General features: G+C 36.9%; 1 pseudogene; it reads left to right on the forward strand.

Annotated features, from left to right (window-relative positions):
• The first annotated feature begins 6,221 nt into the window (after positions 1–6,221).
• Positions 6,222–10,910, forward strand: LOC129006205 (protein DBF4 homolog A-like; annotated as a pseudogene).
• The last annotated feature ends 369 nt before the right edge of the window (positions 10,911–11,279 follow it).

The raw sequence follows: 11,279 nt of genomic DNA on the forward strand, positions 1-11,279 counted from the left end.
CTCTCTTGCTTGTGACAACACAGTCACAAGAACTGGCTGGAGGATAGGTCATGCAAGGGGAAGGGAGAGTATGGTATTCTCTTTTCCATCTGAGTGACTCTCCTTTTACTGGTCTTAAAGTTGAAGAACAATTCATCAGTGAGTAATAATAACATCCTGCACTTACATAAATTGTTAAACTGTCATTTTTTAAAAAACTATCATCTGTTAGGACTTACTGTTTGTTGTTAAGGCACTAAGTGCTTCACAAAAATTATTTAAACTCCATAGCAACTTCATGAGGTAGACCCTATCATTATCTCTATTTTACAGATGGGAAACTGAGACTCAGAGATATAAACTAATTGAAACCAGCCTAATTATTCCATATAACTGATGTTTATGGTTTCTTTTGAATAAACATAGAAATTCATCCTCCCAATCTTAAAGCTTGAGAAATTTACCATTGTCTTATCTGAATCCCTTTCTCTGGAAACAAAACATCAGGCCTCCCAGACAGTATCAAGGAACTGAAACTTACCAGATCACTGCATCTGGACAATGAGGAGTCAGGCCCTTCACCCATGATGACTGCCTAACCAACCAACTGCTTCTTGTTGACCAACTCATCTTCCTCACCCCTCCCTAGTTCCCATTTTCCTACATGTACTTAGATTTCTGTTATATAAACCCCTAATTAGAGTCAGTAAGGGAGACAGATTTGAGACTGATCTCCCATCTCCTTGTCTGCAGCACCCAAATAAAGCCATCAGCCCTGGAAATACACATTGTTTCAGTGATTGGCATTCTGTGCTGGGAACAGCAAGACCTAGACCAACCCCTGGTGTTTCGGTAACATAGTGTAGCCAAGGTCACACAACAGGTAACAGAGCCCATTTGACTCAAGAGCGTGAGCTCATCCTCACTATACTATCCTGCCTCTTGCTTCACAAAGCACTTCCCAATCTAGAAAATGTGTTTGATTCTCATTAGTGGCCTGTAATGGAAGTAGGAAATGTGTGATTATTCTCCATTTTTCATAAAAGGACACTGATGTTCAGAAAAGCTATATTACCTATCCTAACTTGCCTAATGAATTGTTAGCAGGGAAAGGACTAGAACTCTATTCTCTTGACTCCTGGTGCTATGTTTTCCCACTCCCTTACAAATAAGTGCAGTGACACTAATTAGGTACTTACATGAAAGTGACTTTGCTGGTTCATATTAAAGAGAACTGAACAAAACATGGTCCTGACCTGCAAGAAACTTACAATCTCAGGACAGATATGTAACCATTTCTAATTTTGTTCAACAAATGTTTACTGACCATTGAATATATGCCAGACACCAGACCAGGTGCTGAGAAGGAGAGATAATAAGAAGCAGATGCTTCACTCTCCGAGCTCATAGTGTAGGGAAGGAGGTGGGTGTAAGAATAATGTTGATACTGTGGAACAGGGATTATGGGGAGGGAGAAGTTCTTTACTCTGCCTTGGTGGAGTAGGGCGATCATGTATTCAGAGAATCTTCACAGTGGGGTGACACACAAGGAGCACTTAGGTAGGTAAATAGGAATTTTACACTCAAGGAAGGCAGCAAAGGTATCCTAGAAATCAAGCTGCATCTATGAAGGCCCAGGAGAAGATAAAAACAAGTGCAGACCATCTGGAGAATGGATCAATACTAGTAAAGCGTGACCTGCTAAGGACCAAGAGGGGAAAGGGAAGAATGGGAAAGGCAGGCAGAAGCCAGGATGTTAAGAGTCTTCATTAATCTGTTACAGAGGTCGGTAAGGGATATCTGGTTGCCAACGGGAAAAAATGCAAGTGCCAGAAAGGATGAGGTGTTTGAAATATGTAGGAAAGACTCCTTCATAATCTTAAGAGCAATTTTTCATTCCCAAAATACAAAGCTGCTAGTTTATATTTTTTTAAACTCTCAGCAAACAAAGTCTTTCATTCTAACCAGAATCAACTGACCAATGGGTCTGGGTCATGGGATTATCATAATCCACATCCGTGAATATTTTCCGGGTTTGTATTGTGATGTCTACATTTGAACTAATTTGCTGTGCACCATCTGTTTAAAAACGATCTTCACAGGTGGCTGGCTGCCTGTCAGATGCCTCACACTTTGTCACGCACACTGCAAGATTTAAAAAGAAAAAGCTTTTAAGAGTGTATTTTTTGAGTGTGTTTGTATAAGGGAGTGAAAATAATTATCGCCAAAGAACACGGTGAAATACTTTTATTAAATATGTGTAGAATGGTATGGAGGCGTAGCGGCGGTGAGTTTGTGGGTGAGAGAGACATGCAGGGATGGTTACAATTAAGAAAGGAAAGATGAACTAGCATTCTCTATTCTGATTGCTACAAATGCCTTACCTGCCCTCATTTTCCGCCTCAGAAAAGTAATTAGAAGCCTGGCTAATAATAGTTATTGGATTGTATTTGGCTGTTTTGTATGATATGAAGGAATGGAGAGAAAGAGTATGTGTGCACACATGCATTCCAGCATATGAATGTGTGTGTTTGTGTGCATGCAGGTACACATGCACATTTGTATGTATGTGTATATGTGAAGGCAGTAAAAAGCTCTGGCCTGCAAATTCTACCAGCCAAATGATGTTTGTAGAATTTTTTCCCACCGCACCAACTAATTATCCAAACACTAATGAGAATGTTGAACACAGCAAAATGCTTTATTTCCAGAGAAAAAGAAAGGGTATAACAACCTAACACTTACTATACATAATGATTGGAGAGGAGAAAAAGAAAACCTGCCAGTGAAGAAATCTTCTTTTGCACAGTAAAGTAGAGAAATTCAACTTGATTATTTCCAGAATATGAACTAACCTGGGAGATGAGATCCTATTTCCTAACTTAGGGTTTTCCATGGTCCGTCTCCCACCGCGGCCTCATGGACAATAACTGATTTTTGTTTTCTTCAGGGAAGAACAAGTAGGTGGCTGATTTAGAGACTGTTGGGTTGGTTCAATTTTCAGAGCAAGTGATTTATTGTAGATCTTTCAGAATTGCTCTTTTAATATGTTTTGTTTTGTTTTTAAGGAATGACAATGATAACTGGGATTTCTTGTCCTCTGACCAAGTAGATAAAAATTCTCAAAGGATAAGTAACAATAGCTTTCCTTGTCTCATTTGTGCCTAGGAAAAAAAAGTTTTCTATCCTGCTAAAATCTAACAAGGACACAGAGCTGCAGTGTTGTTTTGTTCCCTTTGAAGGTCAGTCTGCAACAAGGTTGGCACCCAGGAAGCAATTCAGTTCTGTTTAGGGATTGTATCTGGTAATTACACTCTCCTTAAATCTATGTGTGAGTTGTAAATCAAGAAGAAAGCCTTCCAGCAGCCGCCCCATGATCTTTTTTAAAAGGGCAATTCCAAAAAAGTTCAAGAACCTTCAAGGTGCAGGTAATTCTTTGATATTTAGGAGGATTGTGATTAAAAGTCATTAGATTTAATTATGTGGAAATTAGGATTCATCCTTTAAAAAAAACAAAACTAAGTAAAATCATTCATACTGTGCACTTTGTACTGGATGGACTTGTGAATATGCATAAAGCAGGGTGGTTGTGCTTAATTTTTTAAGGCTATTGTTTCACTATTTCTAGGAGAGAAAATGAAATCAAGTCGTTTTTTAGGAATAAATAAATGCATTTTTAACCTTATGGATTGAAAATTAAATATGTAAATTTTATTTCAACATCCCTAAGACTCTTGGCAAATGCTGAAGCATACTGGGGAGAGATATATTAAAATTCCACAGAAAAGGACAGAATCAAATGTACATCCTCAATGAACTTTGCTCTTTTAGGGCATATTCTTCCTTGGTAGTGTATTATTGATCTGGAGAAACTCCTAACATGGTACCCATAACCAAGGATAACAAATACCTCATGCATAACATCTCTTCATTCTCCTTCACCTTGCAGATGTTGTTAATCAGTCACAGGACTCATTTGTGGGGAGTCTGGAACATTACTTCAGGATTCTTTTCAACACAATATTGCACGCGTCTCTTTAAAGCCACTGGGGCTAGAACTTGAAATTTTAAAAATCTGCTTTTCTGTGTTAGACCCTTCATGAACTTGGCCCAATTCCACAGCTCCCTGACATGCTATTGCAAGTAAATGTATACACCATAGTTATGGGACTAAAGGAAGGGCTTGGAGTATTCATTGTAGTGGTAAAAAAAGACCTTTAAATTGGCTGTGGCTGGTTTTCCATAGGTGGTGAGCACACCTCTGTTCTTTAATTCCATTCTACCCAGGACAAGCCCCTCATTTAATTAGTTACTTCTGTATCCTTCCCTTGGTTGCTTTTCTTCCCACATTCCCTTCCTTTCATTATTTACAGGAAGACCTAGAATTTCAAGGTCTGCCATTCCTTAGAAGTATATGAGTGCCCCTAGAGGAAAACTAAACAAATTAGAGAAATCAGCAAAACACACTACTATTCTGGAGTCTGTATTTTATGATAATCTACTGGATCAAATTTAAAATGATGGCATTTTCCATTTACTTAGCATGAAAGCTTAACTGGAGCCACTTTTGTACAGACATTGAACTTCGATAATCTTGTAATATGATTTAGGGAATAGTTATGTTAAGATGGCAAACCTATTCTAATTGAGTAGAACGTGTCTGAAAAATCAAGTTTCTAAGATGGGGCATCTCGTGGCAATGGAAAACACATTAGCATTTCCCTGGTGTCATTTATGTATTTTATTAATTATCCAGTAAAACCATAAAAATGTCTTCATCATGAAAACCATTAGTGCCATTTTGCTACCTCAAGTTTGTATAAAAAGAAAAGAGGGTTGATCCTTCCATAAAGGACTCAAAACTTCTATGTATTTCCTGATTGTACTGCATGATACAGTGAGAAAACAAATATAATACTAGCAAAAGTTTAGTCTCTAAAGAATTTCTAGCATATAACTAATCTGGAAGAAGTTGAGTTTGTTTTATTGTTTCTATTATTAATTTATGATAAAGTAAAGCACATTTGTTAGACAGCTTACTTTTTCATCTGAAACCTCTCATTTACTTCATTCACCCTTTAATATGCTAGTACCGATTGTGTCCATAATAGCACAAAAGAGCTCATGCATCTGTCATGAAAAATTATATTTTAAAAGTATTTAAATGATTTTCATTCTTATAATAGTTATTACATTATTTAAAAGTAAAGAAAATAGTTTGAGCACTTAAAAATAACTCCATCAAGGCCAAAGCGCAACTTGCAGCAGTCATTGTTGAGTAGAGATGAGCAAATGCTACTGAGGCAAAAACCTCTTTGCCTTCAGACTATGAGCCAGAGCTGGTGAATGATAATAAGGGATTAGTGCTCCCCAAAATAAGAAGTAATGCTTCTTAGAGTTGCTGAATTCTTCTTAGTAATGCTGAAGTGCTTACTTAGGATTTTTCCCTGAAACAGAGCTTGAGATAAGGTTAAACCCCTCTGTTGTATCTGGGTGTAGATTTTTAAAGATACAGTAAAACAATTAGATAATGTTTGCTAAGAGTTAAACTGTTGATATGATTAGGTAGTTGGCAACTAATTTTGTTTGTCCCCGTGGTTCCAGTAACCAAGAAATATCTGAGTATGAGGAGGGAAGGTATTAAGAAAAAAGGGATATTGTCCTTTTTTTCAAAGAGTTTGGAGTCTTATATGAATTTATGAATATATCAAGACAAATCTCTGAATGTTCACTCACAGATACTTCTGGAGACATGGAAAATGACAAGGATATAGATAATGCTCACTTGCCAAGAAGAGATGTTTATACATTTCAAAAGTTGCCAATGGGGGATATTATTTAAATAAAGTTTGATGTGCAATATTTTCGTTTTAACCCTAGAGTAAGATTGGGAGATATATTTAATTTTAGTACTGCAAATATTGCTTTATGCTAAGGCAGAAAATCTAAACCATTGAATTTCTTTCTTATATAAAATAGCAAGGTTTTTGGTTTATAGTCTATGTTAAGAATTTGACGGCGCGCGTATAGGCGCCGCGGCCGCGTGACGCATTTTCAAATCTTCAACCGCCGCAGCCCACTCGTTTGTGCTTTGCGCCTTCCTCCTCCGCGCCTTGGAGCCGGAGCCGGATCCGGCCCCGGAAACCCGACCCGCAGACGCGGTACCTCTACTGCGTAAAGGCCGTAGCACGCGGAAGGAGCGAGGCGGCCGTCCTATCAACAGCCTTGGGGAATCCTTGCTTTCGCTGCTGCCCGGCGCGACACTTTCTCCGGACCCAGCATGTAGGTGCCGGGCGACTGCCATGAACTCCGGAGCCATGAGGATCCACAGTAAAGGACATTTCCAGGGTGAAATCCAAGTCAAAAATGAAAAAACAGACCATCTTTGAAATCTCTGAAAACTGATAACAGGCCAGAAAAATCCAAATGTAAGCCACTTTGGGGAAAAGTATTTTACCTTGACTTACCTTCTGTCACCATATCTGAAAAACTGCAAAAGGACATTAAGGATCTGGGAGGGCGAGTTGAAGAATTTCTCAGCAAAGGTATTAGTTATCTTATTTCAAATAAAAGGGAAGCTAAATTTGCACAAACCTTGGGTCGAATTTCTCCTGTACCAAGTCCAGAATCTGCAAATACTGCAGAAACCACTTCACCTCATCCCAGCCATGATGGAAGTTCATTTAAGTCACCAGACACAGTGTGTTTAAGCAGAGGAAAATTATTAGTTGAAAAAGCTATCAAGGATCATGATTTTATTCCTTTAAATCGTATATTATCAAATGCCTTGTCATGGGGAGTAAAAATTCTTCATATTGATGACATTAGATACTACGTTGAACAAAAGAAAAAGGAGTTGTATTTACTCAAGAAATCAAGGACTTCAGTAAGAGATGGGGGCAAAAGAGTTGGTAGTGGTGCACAAAAAACAAGAACAGGAAGACTCAAAAAGCCTTTTGTAAAGGTGGAAGATATGAGCCAACTTTACAGGCCATTTTATCTTCAGCTGACCAATATGCCTTTTATAAATTATTCTGTTCAGAAGCCCTGCAGTCCATTTGATGTAGACAAGCCATCTAATATGCAAAAGCAAACTCAGGTTAAACTAAGAATCCAAACAGATGGCGATAAGTATGGTGGAACCTCAATTCAACTCTAGTTGAAAGAGAAAAAGAAAAAAGGATATTGTGAATGTCGCTTGCAGAAATATGAAGATCTAGAAACTAATAAAATACAGTGTTGGATCCCTTTCTCCTGTTTCTGCAAGTGTCCTGAAAAAGACTGAACAAAAGGAAAAAGTGGAATTGTAACATATTTCTCAGAAAGATTGCCGGGAAGATGATATAACGGTGATGGAGCAGAATTTCCTGTATAAAGAGACCCAGGAAACTGAAAAAAAGCTTCTGTTTATTTCAGAGCCCATCCCCCACCCTTCAAATGAATTGAGAGGGCTTAATGAGAAAATGAGTAATAAATGTTCCATGTTAAGTACAGCTGAAAATGACACAAGACAGAATTTTACACAGCTACCTCTACATAAAAACAAACAGGAATGCATTCTTGACATTTCCGAACAGACATTAAGTGAAAATGACTTAGAAGAACTAAGGGTAGATCACTATAAATGTAACATACAGGCATCTGTACATGTTTCTGATTTCAGTACGGATAATAGTGCATCTCAACCAAAACAAAAGTCAGATCCTGTGCTTTTTCCAGCAAAGGATCTCAAGGAAAAGGACCTTTATTCAATATTTACTCATGATTCTGATCTGATAACAATAAACAGTTCACAAGAGCACCTAACTGTTCAGGCAAAGGCTCCATCCCATACTCCTCCTGTGGAACCCAATGAATGTGACATCAAGAATATGGATAGTTTACCTTCTGGTAAAATACATCGAAAAGTGAAAATATTATTGGGACAAAATAGAAAAGAAAATCTGGAACCAAATGCTGAATTTGATAAAAGAACTGAATTTATTACACAAGAAGAAAACAGAATTTGTAGTTCACCGGTACAGTCTTTACTAGACTTGTTTCAGACTAGTGAAGAGAAATCAGAATTTTTGGGTTTCACAAGCTACACGGAAAAGAGTGGTATATGCAATGTTTTAGATATTTGGGAAGAGGAAAATTCAGATAATCTGTTAACAGCGTTTTTCTCGTCCCCTTCAACTTCTACATTTCCTGGCTTTTAGAATTTAAAAAATGCATACTTTTCAGAAGTGATAAGGATCATATTCTTGAAATTTTTATAAATATGTATGGAAATTCTTAGGATTTTTTTACCAGCTTTGTTTACAGACCCAAATGTAAATATTAAAAATAAACGTTTGCAATTTTGTACAGAATTGAATGCCTGTTATAGAAAAATTACAGAATAAACTTGTGACTGGTCTTATTTTACATTAAAAAAAAGAATTTGACACAAATAAATGGAAAGATGTCTTGTGTTCATGAATTGGAAGGCAATATATTTAAGATGTCAATGCTACCCAAAAGAATCTATAAATTTAATGCAAGCCCTATCAAGATCCCAGTAGTGGCTTTTGGTAGAAATAGAAAAATTTATCCTAAAATTCATATGGAACCTCAAGGGACCTCAAATAGCCAAACAATCTTGAAAAAGCATAACAAAATTGAATGCCATAATTCCTGATTTCAAAACTTATTACAAAGCTTCAGTAGTCAAAACAATGTGGTACTGGTATAAAGACAGACATATAGACCAATGAAAATAGAATCAAGAACCCAGAAATAAATCCTCACATGTACAGTCAAATGATTTTTGACAAGAGTACCAAGACCATTCAATGGATATTCTCTTCAACAAATGATACTGGGAAAAGCGAATATCCATATGCAAAAGAATGAAGTTGAACCCTTACCTTAAGCTATGTATACAGAAAACCCAAAATGGATTACAAACCTAAGAGTAAAACTATAAAACTCTTAGAAGAAAACATATGGGATTGGATTTGGCGATAATTTCTTAAATATGACACTAAAAGCATAGACCACAAAAGTAAAAATAGATAAGTCAGACTATGCCAAAATTTAATGTTGATGTGCATCAAAGGATAAAATCAACAGAGAAAAGGCAGCCTACAGAATGGGAGAAAATACTTTCAGATCATATACCTGACAAGTGGTTCATATTCACATCCATAAAGAACTCCTACAACTCAACAACAAAAATAAAAACAGCCTAATTAGAAAATGGGCAAATCACTTGAATAGACATTTCTTCAAAGAAGATATACAAATGACCAAAAAGCACATGAAGGGATGCTTGGCACCACCAATCATTAGGGAAATCACAAAATAAAAAAATTACAATGAAATATCACCTCACATTCTCCATAGTGGCTAATATTTAAAAAGAAAAGAATGAGTTTTGACAAGGATGTGGAGAAATTGGAACACTTGTACACTATTGATTGATAGAAATGTAAATATAAAATGGTAGAGCTGCTATGGAAAGCAGTATGGCAACTCCTCAAAAGAATAAAAATAAAGTTACCATATGATCCAGCAGCTCTACTTCTGGACATATATCCAAAAGAATTGAAAGCAGAGTTTCAAAGACATATTTGTACATCTATTATTCACAATAGCCAAAAGGTGAAAGCAACGTAAGTGTCCACCAACAGATGAATGGATAAACAAAATGTGGCATGCACATACAATGGAATATTATTCAGCCTTAAAAAAGGAAGAAAATTTTTACACATGCTACAACATGAATGACACTTGAGGATACTATGCTAAGAGAAATAAGCCAGTCAAAGAAAGACACATACTATATGACTCCACCTATATAAGGTACCTACAGTAGTCAAATTTGTAGAGATAGAAAACAGAATGGTGGTTACCAAGAGCTTGAAGGTGAGGGAAGAATGAGCATTTATTGTTTAATGAGCATAGAGTTTAGTTTTGCAAGATGAAAAGAGTTCTGAAGACTGGTTGTACAATAATGTGAATGTACTTAACACTACTAAACTGTACAGTTAAAAATGATTAAGGTGACAAATTATATGTTACGTGTATTTTACCACAACTTAAAAAAAAAAGAGAATTTGAGAACTTCCTGTATACTAAGAATTAGGCCTTGGGGTTTACAGGTCAAGGATTCCTTTCCCTGTCTCTTATTATATACTCCATTTCAGACTATGGTTCCTAAAGTAATCTTCATATGCAGGGTATTCATCTTGTATTCTAGTCTCTTATAGTCAAGAATGTATCCCATAAACTAAAAGAGAAGTTAATTCCTCTATTAATTGAGAACAAACAAAAATGGACAGCTTAACTGAGTCCTGCCAAAATTACTGACTCATGAAATCATGAGATATAATAAATGTCACATGCATAGTTTGTTATGAAGCAGTAGATAACCAGAAAAACTGATTTAAGAATTTAGGTTGTGAAATCCTCCCCCTTTCCCTCCAGTAGAAGTGACTGGAATTAGATGATAGAGGAGCAAACAGAAATGTAACTGTAGATTGATGTCAGAATGAAAATGAATTTGGAAAAAATTAAGCTCTTCTCATTTCAGCATGAATTTAGACACTTATATTCTAGAAAGTGATGATCACATGGAAGAGGACCAGCTAAGCACTGATTGTATACAACAATTCATTTCATATGAGGAAATATTAGCAAGGAAATGGGAATTATTGCTAGCTTTTGCTTGTAATTGCATGCTCTGTGCTCATATTTTGCCTATAATACCTAACACTATCTTATGTACCTCTGCCACCTGCCCATCATTTACTGAATCATCTCATGAAGTTGAATTAAGTAATGGGAGTTAAAGACGAGGCATGTTGGCTCACACCTGTCATCCCAGCATTTTGGGAGGCCAAAGCAGGAGGATCGCTTGAGCTGAGGAGTTCAAGAGCAGCCTGGGCAACATAGGGAGACCCTGTTTCTACAAAAAAAAAAAAAAAAAAAAAAAAAAAAAATTTAAATTAGCTGGGTGTTGTGGTATGTGCCTGTGATTCCAGTTACTAGAGGGGCTGAGGTGGCTGAGGTGGGAGGATCGCTTATGCCCTGGAGGTGAAGGCTGCAGTGAGCCGTGATCATGCCACTCCACTCCAATGTGGGTGACAGAATGAGACCTTGTCTCAAAAAAAGGAAAAAGAGAGGTAGATGTCAGAATGGGGCAGAGAAGAAGAGCCTGGCACATTAGAGTTGCTGATACAGAACTGGGGAGATGCTGCTGTCTGCTCAGAGAGCCAATAAAATCTCACACATTGAACTTTAGTAGTTAGCTATGTTTCATTCTACCACCCAAA

This window comes from Pongo pygmaeus, chromosome 8, assembly GCF_028885625.2.
Source record: "Pongo pygmaeus isolate AG05252 chromosome 8, NHGRI_mPonPyg2-v2.0_pri, whole genome shotgun sequence".
NCBI classification, from domain to species: Eukaryota; Metazoa; Chordata; class Mammalia; order Primates; family Hominidae; genus Pongo; species Pongo pygmaeus.